At 44.8% G+C, this 15797-nt stretch overlaps 1 protein-coding gene and 1 long non-coding RNA gene across 9 annotated transcripts in view; one reads left to right on the forward strand and one right to left on the reverse strand.

The window, feature by feature from the left end:
* Positions 1 to 5692, forward strand: part of LOC310828150 — a 37120-nt gene extending 31428 nt beyond the window's left edge. Inside the window, exon 2 of the long non-coding RNA XR_014556726.1 lies at positions 4967 to 5692. This is a non-coding gene — a long non-coding RNA (uncharacterized lncRNA). The remainder of the gene's footprint in view (positions 1 to 4966) is intronic.
* ADARB2 (adenosine deaminase RNA specific B2 (inactive)) overlaps positions 1 to 15797 on the reverse strand; it is a 381789-nt gene that overhangs the window by 74737 nt on the left and 291255 nt on the right. The window lies entirely within an intron of this gene.

The following is a 15797-nucleotide window of genomic DNA, read 5'->3' on the forward strand; positions in this document are numbered from 1 at the left end:
TGGATAATGGAACCACTCCTGCGTATTCTGAGGTACTTCAGTCCTTCACTAGAACTTCTGTCATGCTTGCTCATAGCTAGCTTATGAGGAAAACCAAGTGATAGAAGAGTTTTCCCGCTTCCTAGGCCAAGTTGTTTGAGGGTCCCTGACAACTAGACCTGGCCTTGAGACTTCACAGATCCTTCAAGCTTTGTCGCGTCATGATGCTGTGTTTGATCAGGGAATTAATGTGTGGGAAATAAGCCAATTCAGTCAAAAGAATGCCTGAACATCTACTAACAATAAAATGGGGGGTAAGGCACCATGTGGGCTTCCACTGATCTAGTTCACAGTTGTCTAATAACTCAGCGACTCAACAAAGGTAATTCAAAGCTTTGCCTAGAGATGCCAGAGTTTGAACCTGGAACCTCGGCATGCACAGCCACAGGGCTTGGCCCCTTTCTTTTGAGTCTGTTGGACCTTCAGTCTGATCCAGTGGGGCTCTTCTGACATTCTTGTCCTTGATGGACATATTAAAAAAACGGTAAAGGGACCCCTGACCATTAGGTCCAGTCGCAGATGACTCTGGGGTTGCGGCGCTCATCTCGCTTTACTGGCTGAGGGAGCTGGCATACAGCTTCTGGGTCATGTGGCCAGCATGACTAAGCCGCTTCTGGCAAACCAGAGCAGCGCACGGAAACGCCGTTTACCTTCCCGCCGGAGCGGTACCTATTTATCTACTTGCACTTTGATGTGCTTTCGAACTGCTAGTTTAGCAGGAGCAGGGACCGAGCAAAGGGAGCTAACCCCGTCGCGGGGATTCGAACCGCCGACCTTCTGATCAGCAAGTCCTAGGCTCTGTGGTTTAACCCACAGCACCACCCGTGTCCTGGACATATTAAAACACCCCCAGTTATTTATTTAGGAAACAAATGATCAAGTTGCGACTCTCAATGCTAGGACACCAGCAAGAAAGAACTTTTTATTCATATCCCAGCACTTTTTTCCTCAAATGGTATAAATAAATGAAATGGATTCAGGCTTGTAGTGGCAGTCTGCAGGGGGATATTGACATTCAACAGGAATGGTAAGGATATTAAAATCAATAGATTGTAAAGGAAGAAAGTCTTTAGTAAACATTTTTCTACTGAAACCCCGTCTTTGGGCTTATTGGGCTCAAATATTAGAAAGGTTAAATTTGCATATGGGTGGGATGAAATCTTTCACTAAACAGGCACCATCAAGAGCACCGTTGGTTATCGCCACCCCCAGCACTTCATTTTTCAGTAAACTGTTGACATTTGGAGGCAAATGTTGAGCAGAGTAAAATTATATGAATATCTTTCATTGGTAATGAGGGATTTACGCCTCCATGCCCAAAATAAAATAAAAGCTTCCCTCTTTGCATGAACCAAGAAAGAAAAATCTGTGGGGTATTTTTTTTTATATATATACTTCAGAAGTTCAATGCAGACCATGAGTTAATCATGCTTTAAGATTTCCTGGATCTCTGGGCCATAAAAAGCAGAGACATCACCTTGCCAACAAAGGTCCGTATAGTTCAAGCTATGGTTTTCCCAGTAGTGATGTATGGAAGTGAGAGGTGGACCATAAAGAAGGCTGATCACCGAAGAATGGATGCTTTGGAATTATGGTGCTGGAGGAGACTCTTGAGAGTCCCATGGACTGCAAGAAGATCAAACCTCTCCATTCTCAAGGAAATCAGCCCTGAGTGCTCACTGGAAGGACAGATCCTGAAGCTGAGGCTCCAGTACTTTGGCCACCTCATGAGAAGAGAAAACTCCCTGGAAAAGATCCTGATGTTGGAGAAGATTGAGGACACAAGGAGAAGGGGACGACAGAGGACGAGATGGTTGGACAGTGTTCTCGAAGCTACCAGCATGAGTTTGACCAAACTGCGGGAGGCAGTGGAAGACAGGAGTGCCTGGCGTGCTCTGGTCCATGGGATCATGAAGAGTCGGACACGACTAAACGACCAACGAGCTTAGTGTGATCCTCATGCAGACTCTTGTCAATGGGAAAACAGGAACCCTGTGCTGAATTATTTCTCTCTCCCTTTTGATGCATAGCCTGTGTGACATTCTTCACCCACAGAGTATTCTGGGCCTCCTATTAGGTTCACTGCCCCAACTCATCATAGGGCAGGACTAAGGATGGTCTTTCTCTTCCTTCTCCTTCTTACCAATACAATAACCATACCCTGGAGCTCTCTTTCACCTTTGTTCTGTCCTCTTCCACCTCTTTTTTTCCACGGCTTAGAAAGCAGAAACAACCCCTTCCTCTGCCTTTGTTCTTCCAACCCCAGTCGCATACACACCACACATTTTGGTTCTGGCCCTGCTCCCCTCTGCATATGGCCCCTTCCAGTTTGCCCATGAGGGAATGTGAGCCTCAGGCTAAAATAATTTCTGCACAACTGTGGTAAACAGTCATCTGTATTATTTACTCTCAAAGATTTAAAAAACCCAAAACCCTCATCTTGTTTACTGGAGAATTAAGCACACAAATAACATGCAAAACAGGTTAAGCATTTTCCTCCCACTGAAGTAAAGTGGGACATTAAGTCCACCTAATGTTCACCTCAGGAAAAGAATTTTTTTTGGCTGTTCTTGGTTCTCCCAGTGAGCACATAGTTGAGTGTTATGTAAGTCCCAAACCTGGAAGCGCAAGTGAGTCAGACTTCCTCGGTTGACATTTCCATGGTTACCTATAAAGAGGAGAGGGTCATAGACGTCCCTCATGAAGGGACACACAAGTTGGCTGCATATCAGGTGTCAACACATCTTCTTACAGTGGAGACGTATGTCTTCCCTCTTCAGACTTCACCCCAGAAGATGATGCACACAACTCATCCGCTCTTGTTATTTGGATGCTTTTTGTACCCAGGCTGTGAATCCACCCTCAGAGCAGGGGCCATTAAGGTCTCTTTATCTGCCTTCCAAACTGTTGCTATTTTTGCCTCCGAGATCTTTAGAAGGAGGAAAAGCTATTTAAAGCAGTCCGTGCATCATTCAGAACATGTTCATGTTACTTGAATAGCAATCTGTAGTACCAGCATGCGTTAAAATGCACTGCTCTGAATGTTTTTAAGTGCTACCAGGCAGTGCTGTTGTTCTACTTAATTTTGAAAAATCCCAACAAGATCTAAACACAATTGTTCAATCCTTCCCTTTAAACGGAATACACTGGATGTTACTAGTTGCTAAAATCCTCACGAGGATTACAGATGTTGGAGAATTCCAACGAAAACAGAAATTGGAGCTGAAATTGCCAAGGTTCGCCTGTTTGCAGGTGTGCAAACAGAATGGAAATCAGTCCAAGAAATACAATTCTCCCCATTTGCATTGTGTTTATTTTGCATTGAAATGAATGCTGGTAGAACACCATAACGACAACGCAAGATACGTAATTTAGCCACAGTGGGCAGTGAGATGAATAATGTAGCTTTGGAGTTCAGAAAAAGAGTTACTGGATGGTAAATATGTGCTGTACTTCAATAGGGGGGAAAAAACCCCATTGCTAGCTTTTCTGCTTTTATAGGCTAAAGAGTGCACACAACAATGACAGAATACTTCAGGAAAGAGTAACTAGGAGCAATTTCAGATGTGCCCATTTAAAGTCCTGGTCTTTAAAGAGTAAATCACCAAAGGACGGCAGAGACTGTGCATATCTTGGTTTGGTTCACTAAGGTTGCAGTCATGTGTGGAACCTGTGGCCCTTCAGATTTTTTTTCTTTTTGCTAAACTACAGCTCCCACCAGCATTGACCATTGGCCATGTTGGCTGGGGCTGATGGGAGTTGGAGTCCAACAACATCTGGAGGGCCACAGGGCCCACAACCCTGCTATGCCTACTTACCTACGAGTTAAGAAATGCATAGCAGGTCATTCTAAGCAGACATGTATAGGATTGCCTAGAAAGTTATGGGATTCTCTTTATAGAGATGCTCAGTCAGCCTCCTCTCTCTTAAGCCTCCTAAGATCCTTTTAGTCCACTTTTACAGCTTCTAGTGTGGACTGAAGTTCTTGCTCCCATTCTTCTATGCTGTGTTGTTTCGGTGGCCCTATTAAGGCTGGACTTTGAAGCCAACATCTAGGGCCCTGCAGCTTGACCTACTCAAACAGTGCCAACAAGTGAGTAGCAGATGACATACCCTCCAACATTCCTCAGGTGAAAATAGGACATTTCTCACTCCTCCCAATTGATCCTCCTCGAACTCCCATTTATGTCCCTGCAGACCAGGCATCCCCAAACTCGGCCCTCCAGATGTTTTGGGACTGCAACTCCCATCATCCCTAGCTAACAGAACCAGTGGTCAGGGTTGATGGGAACTGTAGTCCCAAAACATCTGGAGGGCTGAGTTTGGGGATGCCTGCTGCAGACCATTTCCACTACCAACACACCAACGGGACACAGCACGCACGCCCTCCACTGTCCTGAGAAAACCCTTTAATCCCAATTTTATTTTATTGTGTTCTGTTCTTTAAGGACGCGGGTGGTGCTGTGGGTTAAACCAAAGAGCCTAGGACTTGCTGATCAGAAGGATGGTGTTTCGAATCCCCGTGACAGGGTGAGCTCCCGTTGTTCGGTCTCTGCTCCTGCCAACCTAGCAGTTCGAAAGCACGTCAAAGTGCAAGTAGATAAATAGGTACCACTCCGGGGGGAAGCTAAACGGCGTTTCCGTGCGCTGCTCTGGTTCGCCAGAAGCGGCTTAGTCCTGCTGGCCACATGATCCGGAAGCTGTACGCCAGCTCCCTCGGCCAATAAAGCGAGATGAGCACCGCAACCCCAGAGTCGGCCACGACTGGACCTAATGGTCAGGAGTCACTTTAGCTTTATTCTTTAGTAGATTTACAAGAAGAAAAACACGCACCAATAAATACATCTTGGAAAGGGGCGAGATTAGATGTAGGTGCGCAAAGTCTTTTTTTCTTAAACCAAGACTCCGCTCCACTTTCCCTTTCAAGGGCAGCTCTGTCTGTCCCTCAGCAGCCGCAGTCTCTCTGCCTCTTCACCTGCTCCCCAGCAGCTGCTACAAGGAGCCCAAGAGAGGAGGCCGGCAGTGTCAGCCATGGAGAGGCAATGGGCAGCCATCTTGTTCCCAAGAGGCTCCCCTGCAGCCACCACTGCCGCTTGGGACAAGCGCTTTTAATTGAATAGAGAAAGGAAATAAGTCAGCACAAAGGGGCTGATGAGGAGGAGGAAGAAAACACACCCCAAACGCCCCAGCTTTTTCTAAAGACTCACACTTTGTTTCCTTGCCTTTATGTTGTGCCTGGGTTTAATTAGAAACTTTAACTTCACATTAATGTGTTAATGTGAGGATGTTAACAGACGAGCCCTTCCATTTGAGGTTGATTCATTGCTGTTTGTACTGTCTTCTCGGTTTTAAAAAGATGCAAACAAACATGCCCCATTTCAATGAATCGAGAGCAAACAAGCATTTCGACTGAAATAGCAGTTGTTCCCTCAAGGAATCGTGGATCATTGGGATAGGTTGCTGATTTCTCTCCTCTTTTCTTTTTGCCAATTCTGACTCCAGTTTTGCACGTCGTTGCTTAGGTAATGAAGAATGTAAATGCCCATTTTGCAGAATCACGCCCCGAAGATGATCCTGGACCTGCCAGCGAGTCCCTGCCTCTCCCCTCCTTCATTTTACTGATCCTTAACCCAAAAGCTTGTCCCTACGGGGGGGGGGGGGGAACACAAGGCTGGCTGCGAGTCCTGAATAATTCAAAACAAAACAATGGAGGCTTTTTCTTCTTCTTCAATTTGCGGCGTTACGGCTGCGTTAGGCCAGGCCTCAGGTGCCAAGCTGTTGTACTACTACAGAGATTAAATTAGCACGACTGGGTTTTCTTTAACTAGATAAAAGCTCTATAAAGCCACCGGCACCTGGGAATGGCTAACTCTTGGAAAAGCCTTTTATGCGCTATAAAAATATATATAAAATTAGATTTTCAATTCATATTACAAGCCCGATCTCGGTAATAAAAATCAATGCTTCGTCTGGTCTGAGAAACATCTCAGTTTCTTTATTTCTCCATCTCACCACTTGCATCCAAATGAATGGCTTCCTCACAGGGAATCAGTACAGTAGTAGCACCTTCCCATCACAATACCAGTGACAGGCCGAGGTCCAAAGTCACCTGGATACCTTTCCTAAGTAAATCTGGACCCAGAATTTTCCCGCAAACACCAGTATGAACACAAAACACTTGTGGGCTTAGGGTTATCACTACTAAGGTGTTTCTGCTATTTCACAACATTGTGTCTTCTGTGTTATGCATTGGGGGGAAGTGCAATGGAAGGTGTTAAAAATGCTTCAAAACTATTGTTCCCATTCTACAGGTGGGAGGGTAGAGGCTTCAAGAGTGTGGCTCATCCACAACCAACCAGTTATTCAATAGAGTGGCTGACCAGTGTGTTCTGAACATATGCTTCGCTGACTTTGGCTACAGACATGGTTATAATCTCCCTGCACAATTCTATACGTATGAAAACGTAGCAAATTTATATATGTTTACTCAGTGCTTTTATTTTTTAAAGAAAAGAAAAAAGCCTCCCTTGTTCTCTTACAATGGCACTCACCTGAGAGGTGCCAGAACTGAGTTCTGGCTTTAAAAAAAGCCCTCTTTTAGCCTGATTTTAATCATTCATTATGTTTCCAGAATAAAGGTGTACATGACACTGAAACATGATTCTTTGGTTTCTCGAAATCCTTGTTAGCCCCCACAACTTATTTTATTTCTACCAGGTATTACTAACAAAAATCAAATCTTCTTTCCTCAGCTATAAGGACTATAAAGTTTTCTTACATGATAATGAAAACCAATATTCTCAGGAAGCTGTAAATTCCTCATTTGGGCAGTGGGGTTGTATTCTGTTTTTCTATGCATGGGCCTTGCTATAATCCTTAGTGAGAATTCAGAATGTTCAAGTGTGTCAATATACGTAGTGTTTTTTATTTTCTATACGGTTTTTTTCATTTCTTTTAATAATAATAAAACCCCTCTGTCTCTTCAGATAAAAAGCAAGCAGTGTTTTAACATCTGGCTCTTTTCATATATCACTTGTGTCTTCAGAATGTGTTTTTAAGGCAATTTTGGGATCATAGCTCACTTGCCAAGATGAATGTAACCCAAAGGGCATTCAAATGAATTACATTCACTAACTTGCTGTATCCCATTTGGCCCAAAGTACTCCACGGTGAGGAATTACTTCTGTCACACTGACTTGCTCTTCATTTTCTTCTTACTACGAAACCACAAGCCCACTCCTGCTTTTTTTGTTGCTTAAAGAGCACACATTTGTTTAAGCTTCATAACATTCAGAGAGTCCATCTGCACTAAACACTGAAGGTTGTATTATGCCACTTTACACAGGCCTACCCCAAAGAATTATGGGAAGTGTAGTTTTGAAGGGGGCAGAACTGTACAGTGGTGCCCTGCAAGACGAACGTCTCGCAAAGGGTTTTCCGTTTTGGAGGCGCTTCGCAAAACGAATTTCCCTATGGGGTTGCTTTGCAAGACGAAAAAATCTTGCGCCCCCCCGTGGTTTTTTTTCACTTTTTTCGCCCTTTTCCTAAGCCGCTTATCAGCTGTTCCGCTGATAAGCCGCTAGACAGCTGTAGCGCTAATCCGCTAACCTGTCAATGGGCTTGCTTCGCAAGACGAAAAATCCGCTAGACGAAGAGAATCGCGGAACGGATTCTTTTCGTCTAGCGAGGCACCACTGTAGTTCCCAGACTTTCCCTTCTCCAATATAAATGGCACTAAATCAGCTCAGCTCCACATAACTGTCTGTTTATTAGCACTTTCTGATTATTGATTATCTTTTGCGAAGCAACTTTTTTGCTTTCCAGGTGAGCTTTCTCACCCATGTCCTAAGAGGGTTCTAGGACTGAAGACAAAACCTCAACGCAAATCGAAGCCTGGCTTCTGATAAAAGCTTCTGATAAAAGCCCAGACTTCTTTATTTTTGTTTATACTCCACTACCTTTGACAAACCGTCCTCTGGAGATTTATATCTCCTTTCTTACTGTCTTTCAACTGTTTGTCAATATATTTAGCTTTGCAACTGAACAAAAAAACAAAACAAAACAAAACCCACCAAAACCCCCCCCCCTGACATCAACCTTGGAAGATGTACTGCTTGGAGATTTCTCTCTTCACTTCCCCCTCCCCACCCATCGCTCCCAATGTGATAAAATCTTGCCTAAAACCATGTCCAACCTTTTCGACAGCATAGTCCAGATGGCTTTGCAGCCTGTACAACAGACTTCTACTCGCTGATGCCTCTCTAAAAGTGTCAGCAGGGTGTTGTCTTCCAAGGGCTTGTAAATGCACAACAAAAGGCAGCTGGGGGTGGATGTGCGGGGAGAGAGAGAGAGAAAGAGAGAGAAAGGCAGGAGACAGAGCAAGGAAACAAGAACCCAAAGCAAACTTTGTTCTTTGCAGACAGTCAACTGGAGGAACGTACAGGCCACAGATCTGAAGGAGAGTTCAGAGGTGATAATGGGTGACAGCTCAATGCAATGCAGCCCACAAACATGTCATCTGAATAGGGGTTTTCTCCCCCAGGGATGGGGGAAACCATCACTGAAAGATATGGTAGGGATGGGTTATTCCCCTGCTAACCTTTTTACTGATTTTCCCCAGAATGGCCCTTTAAAGGTACTCTTCCCTCTTGGGCTTATGTGTACTCTATGCTGTAAGAAATCATCCACATCCTACACAAAGGTAACCCAATGAGAGATGTTGACCTTTGAAAGCCATTGCTGGTCTAGGGACTGTGGGGACCTTGGTGAGGCCTCTCTCTTTATTAGGGTGGCCAGGGGCAAAAGAGGACAGGGATCCAGCATCTGTAAGCATCTTTATGAGTTGTGTAGAAGAGCTCATGCACTAGGGAGAAATTTGATTGAGTTTGCCTGTAAAGGTGATTTCACCTAATTTGTACTCTCCAGAACAAGACAAGCACCAAAACACATCCATCCTTAGAAACTTGCCCAAGTAATGCATACAAAGATGCACAAACTGGGGGTAAGGTGTGCATATAGAGAAATATATTGGTGAACATAACTTGCAAAAATGCATTACGGTGCGAGAAATTGCATAGCAAAAATATGTACATGGGGGGGGGGGGAAATCACACAAAAATGCTGTTAAATTTTCACGAGGACACCATTTCCTATGGGTTAATACAGTCAGTTCAACTTCCAAAATGTTCGCAAACCAAGGCGCGGCTTCTGATTGGCTTATTGGCTGCAGAAACAATGCTGACAGCTGAAACAGATGTTCGGCTTCCAGAAAACGTCCGCAAACAGGAACACTAGTTTCCAGGTTTGTGGCATTTGCGAGCCAAAACGTCCGAGTACCAAGGTGTTTGACAACCAAGGTACGACTGTATCCACCAAGTAAAATGTATATAGCAAGCTGCTTTCTCCCCCTTTCTTCTCAAGAATAAATGGCCATGAAAAATGTGACTCTTGACAGCCAGAAAAGAGGAGGATTTGGTATTGTGATTTCAGCTGTTCCAGCTGCATTTGATATACCTTATTGTTCCCACCATATACCAGGGTGAAAAAGCTATAGGTGTTGTGAACTTAGACCGGCAGAGAGTAGTGTGTGTGTGTAGGTAGTGTTTGCCTGTGGGCTTGCCATCTGAGGCCCTTCTCTATGTCCTCCCCTCCCCGAGATGTTCAGAGGGTGACAACATGAGAATTGGTCCTTTGGGTGGTGGCTCCCCATCTGTGGAATGCTCTCCCCAGAGAGACTTGCCTGGTGCCATCATTACATGTCTTTAGGGGCTAGGCGAAAACACTGATAGAACACACAGCTTGTCCGCAGAAGGTTCAAATCCCCGACATTTCACTTGAAATACAGTGGTACCTCGGGTTAAGAACTTAATTTGTTCTGGAGTTCCGTTCTTAACCTGAAACTGTTCTTAACCTGAGGTACCATTTTAGCTAATGGGGCCTCCCGCCGCACGATTTCTGTTCTCATTCTGAAGCAAAGTTCTTAACCCGAGGTACTATTTCTAGGTTAGCGGAGTCTGTAACCTGAAGCGTCTGTAACCCGAGGTACCACTGTAATAGGGAGCAGATAATGTTTGCTTGGGACCCTAGAGAGCTGCTGCCAGTCAAACTAGACAATTCTGAGTTACAAATAATCTGACCTGCTGTTGAGGCTTCTTCTTATCTTGCTGTATACATGGCTATAACAGCCATGCAGCAGCAAAACGCCGCATACATTCCATTAGGCATAATGAAATGTATAAATAAAAACACATATAACAACTATCTAGCACTTTCAGCATAATTAAGTGAATAAATAAAATTCATATTAAGGGCCTGGTGCACTCGATTGCTGTTAGGCTGCAGTGTTGGCAACAAGTCTAGAGAAATTTCCTGTGGAAGTACGGTGGCGGGGGGAGGGCGAGAAGGCTGATGAAGCCCCTGAGAAAAGCCCCCTTTGAACTCTTCATGTCTTGCTGCTATTGACCAGCTCACTACTGTCTGGTAAGATTGTGACAGGCCACGTCTTAGACTCTGTCAGGCAATTAATCAGACGGGTGTTTTGCAGGTGAGGCCCGCAGCGCTGGGCTGTTTTGTGTTCCTTTTCAAAGCACCATGTGTGTGTGCCTGTGTGTCAGGGTCCACCATCAAGATTACCTCAGGAAAAAGTGGGGACCATCTTTCTCTCCTCCCTTCCAGGTGGCCACCAGGGAGCTTCTCAAGGGACACCTTGCCCCAAGGAGAGAAGAGGTCTGACTTTTTAAAAACGTCCCTTCTCCCTATGGCTTGTTTTTGCAGTTTCATTTCTATAATTTTCTTATTGTCACCCACCTCCCAAAGTCTCTCCTTTGACTTTTATGGTTTTTTGAGTGTGCTGCATTTCATCTCTGCTAATAGTTTAGGTTTCCTAGTTTTTAATCGCGTTTGATGCATTTGCAAACTGCTTCCCTGTTTTTATCAATTTGACATTTTTGTTGTCGCTGTCAGCTGCTCTGAGGGTTGTTTCTGGGAGAAAGGTGGCATATGCATCTAAATGTAAACAAATGTAAACAAACAAACAAAATGTGTTTTTGCCAAATTGTTTGGCCGGTTATCTGAGCAAGGAAAGCTGTTATTGCAGTAGCAAAGCAGATCTAATCTGAATTTTTCTTCTTCTTTTTCTTCTAGGGGGAACTGCTAGTTATCAGAATGCATTTCCCATGTGCCTCTGTGTTGACTAATTACCTTCTAACGGGCTTCTCAATTATCCTTTTAGTGCTTTTCAGTGCTAGTCAACAACTTTAAATGCTCATTGCATTTTTGGAGGTCCCAGTGATTTTAATACAGTTTGGTGTTTTAATAAACTCTACCACACTCCTTTATCTTAATCTTCAATAACGTGCACATTAAGGAAATATCAACATACTTTTTCACTGCATTGCATTTCCTCCCCTCCCCTCCCTGTGTGTATCATGGAAACTGCATCTCAAAGCAGTGCTTTCCATTCATGTTTCAACTCCTAAGACTTGTCATGTTCTTTCTCTCCCATGGCAGTCTCTGGATGAGCTTACACTTTGAACAAATGAGGCATTTCCTACAGCTTCTAGCTCTAGAGAGGATGCTGAGGGAGCAGACACCACTAGTCATGTATTCTGAAGCCTCCCTTATACTGAGTTTGAACATTGGTCCATATAGCTCACTATTGTCTGCACTGACTGGCAGAGACTATCCAGGGTTTCAGACTGGGGACAATCCAAGCTGCACCTGGAGATTGAACCTGTGACAATCGTCACACAAAGCAGATGTGCTGCCACTGAGCTATGGCCTGTCCCCTTGAACAGGAGGGTTGTCAAGACCTTGGTGGGTTGCCATACATGGCTGCTGAGATGTATTTGACTCAGTGAGCCACAAGTCCTGTAGATCTTACGGGGTCCTCGCTGTGAGATCACATTCACCCGGTGCTATACCAGCTGCACTGGCTCCCGGTGGGGTACAGGATCAGGTTTAAGGTGCTGGTTTTAACCTTTAAAGCCCTATACGGCCTAGGACCCTCGTACCTACAGGACCGCCTCTCCTGGTATGTCCCACAGAGGAACTTACGGTCTTCAAACAAAAACATCCTGAAGGTCCCGGGCCACAGAGAGGTTAGGCTGGCCTCAACTAGAGCCAGGGCTTTTTCGGCTGTGGCTCCAATCTGGTGGAACGCTCTGTCACAAGAGACTAGGGGCCTGCGGGACTTGACATCTTTCCGCAGGGCCTGTAAGACAGAGCTGTTCCACCAGGCCTTTGGTCAGGGCACAGCCTGACTCCCTCCTTTGGCAATCTTCACAGAACTTTAGCCTAATGGTTGCCATCAATTTGAGTTGAATTAATTTTATAATGAAATGATTTTAGAATGTTGTACTATTTTATTGTTGTTAGCCGCCCTGAGCCTGGCTTCGGCTGGGGAGGGTGGGATATAAATAAAATTATTATTATTATTATTATTATTATTATTATTATTATTATTATTATTATTATCTGACCTACATTGCTGCTGCCTCTTTCCCACATCCCACCAGGGCCAGTTTCAGGTTCGACTATGTCCCACCACATAACAGGAGCAAACATGGTTCCTGCAGTCCCTGCACCTGACGAAGTGGGTTTGCCCTACAAGCTGCAAGGGAAAGAAACTGCTACAGTCCTAGGGCCGCAATACGTCCGGGATTTCAAAGGCGGAATTGACATCTGGTGGGAATTTCTGAAAGGCATCGCCTTGTCCTGGACGTTAGGCAAGTCATTAAATGTTGTGGGTTTTCCTTAAAAAAAAGCTCAACTTTTGGGGTGTCCTGCTTTTTACTTTTTGAAATATGGCAACCCTAACAGTCGCCAGCTAATCTGCTTTGATGATTAATTCCCCAAGCCAAATATAGAGGACTAAATCACACATGCCTTTGCATCACTGAGTTTCACGTCATTTGATGACGTGTGCAGGCAAAGGGTGGGTTCTGGAAGCTGGGAGCCAGCTGCCTATATGTGGGCATAGGAAGCTATCCGACACCACTGGTCCATTTAGGTCTCCAGGATTTCACCCATCCCTCCCTGGAGATGCCGGCAATTGAATCAGAGACCTTTTGCATGAAAACCAGGCGCTCTGACTGCTGCACCATGACCCTTATGACTATTGGCAAGCATCCCTCGCTTTATCTCTCACCCACTTTCTCTCAGTTTTAGTGCCTTGCTTCCTAGCAACAATACCAGCTTATGGACCAGCGCCTGCAAGAGCATATCTGGAAGAGGCGGCAAGAAAGATAAGAGGGAATAGATAAGAAGCAAATGAGATGACCCCTAGCTGCAGAGCTTGTGGGAAAAGCTAAGCCCCAGGGTAATTGTTGTAAGGATTATTAAGGTATCTCAAGGGCTTTGCTTACTGAAAATAATATATATGCAGAGAGCACCAACTGCTTTAATTGTTTGTTTGAGGTAAGGTCATATGAAAGCACCATCTGTGGTATTGGATCTGCAATGGTTGCTCCTGTCTTGCAACTTACTTCTTGACAACCACTGCATTCCCTATGGGAGATATTAGTGGAGATATTTCTGCTCCCTTGTGAAATTTGTAATCAGAGGCCTGCATGTTCCACTTCAAATCCTATATGCGGAATGCTGATCATTTCAGAATTTCTTTCTCTTACTTGGAACAGACTTTCTGGGGTCTAGAGTGCAGGATTTCTGCATGTTGCCATATGGCTATTAGTATATAGATCTATGTATATTTCTCCTGAATGTAGGGCTCTGTAGTGCACCGTATTTTTCAACTGCATGCAGATCATCTCCAGCCTCACCTGTCATTGCCACTCAGGATCGGCAGAGAAGGTGTGGCTGGGGGGATCAGAAGGAATTAAAATAATTAATTAGTTGTAGGGCTGAGTAAAATGAGTTGCAGTTCCTCAGTTGCTCAGTTGCTGATCTCAAGAGGCCGTAAGTGAGGCATTTGGAAAAAGGAAAGGGCACTGCAAAAATGGACTTTTATTTATTTTAACAACTGTTCCCTTTTGCTTTGATGGCATCTTCATCATCTATTCATTAAGGTTTATTGCTGCTGCCGATCACCAGAGTATTGCAATGGTTTCTCATAAAATAAATGGATTAAATGGATGCTTTTGGGAGAAAGACTTATAATCTCTTCTGTCATAGACACACGGAAAGAAACACACACATTCACACATTCATACATATACAGTGGTACCTCTTGTTGCGAACGGGATCCGTTCTGGAGGCCCGTTCGCAACATGAAAAGCCCGCAACCTGAAGTGCCGTATCTGCATGGGTGTGTGGTGCGATCTGGCGCTTCTGCACATGCGCGAGTGGCGAAACCTGGAAGTAACCCTTTCTGGTACTTCCGGGTTGCTGCGGGACGCAGCCTGAAAAAAACGTATCATGAAGCAAATGTAACATGAGGTATGACTGTAGCTGGTTTTCAGTGTTTTATCTCTTTGTCACTCTCTTAAAAGCCCATGTTTTTGCTATTCATGCATCTCTTCATTAAAGAAGCCAATGGAGCAATATGCAGATTAAGGGGAGGGGGTTTGTGGATAGCTCAGTTCTCAACGACTCCCATTGGATGCCCGTGAGGCAAAGTAAGTGCTGCTGCTATCTAGGGCCCAGTTGAGAATGGTGGTGGTGGTGAGGCAGTTGGGACTGAAAGCTGGCTGTACATGCAGTTAGGCTCCTGTGACTGCAGACTGGGCTGGACCAGTCAAGCAACTAGTGGGAGATGTCATTTATATGGAGGGTCTCCTAGCCAAAAAGGGTATCTCTGCAAGTAGGAAATAAGTAACACATTAAAAAAATAAAAATAAACCAGCCCTTCACCATAAGGTTCTAGGGCAGGTTACAGGAATCTAAAAATGTAGTATTGAAATCAGTTTAAAACAAATTATAGTCAGGACAATAGGGTCAGTCCTATCTATATTAGTGGGACGTTTTTTAAAACAAACAATTCTGCCACCTACAATCTGAAGTTCAGAATTCTACCACTTCAGAACCCTAAGGCCTCATCCTTCTCATGTTCTAGGGCAGGGGTAAATGACAGCCTTCGCTCCACTCTGGTGAGATCTCTGGGTGTGCCCTTTCACCTTCCTGTCCTATGGGTAAAATGTGTCATTACGGTGGGGACAAGGCACACTGCCTGTCAACAATGGTTGGGTAGGCGTTCACACAGGTCACATTCATACCATATATTTAAAGCACTATGATACCACTTTCAGCTCATGGCTTCCCCAAAGAAACAGCTCTAGGAGCTGTTCTTTGTTCAGGGTGCTGAAAGCTGTTTGGAGACCCCCTATTCACAGAGATTCAGTTCCCAGAGTTTCCTGTGAAGAGGGACTGACTGCTAAACCACAGTGGAAGTTGTAGCTCTGCAAGGGGAGTAGGGGGTCTCTCAGCACCCTGAACAAACTACACTTCCCAGAATTCTTGGGACTGCTTATAGTATGAATACAGTGGAACCTCGGGTTGCAGACGTAATCCGCGACGGAGGCACATCTGCAACCCGCAGTGTTCGTAACCCGCAGTGCCGCATCTGCGCACACTCATGACACAATTTGCACTTCTGCGCATGAACGAGCGAAGAAACCCGGAAGTAACCCTTTCCAGTACTTCCGGGTTTCCTGCGGTCCACAACCTGAAAACACGTAACCCAAAGCGTTTGTAACCCGAGGTACCACTGTATGGCCTTAGAAAACTTCTGAAGGGGGGAGGGTGCATCCATTTGCACATAGCTCACCCAGTGGTGCACATAGCATGTTCAAGAAGAACATCAA

Source organism: Podarcis gaigeae, assembly GCF_964106915.1.
Source record: "Podarcis gaigeae genome assembly, chromosome: 12".
Lineage (NCBI taxonomy): Eukaryota > Metazoa > Chordata > Lepidosauria > Squamata > Lacertidae > Podarcis > Podarcis gaigeae.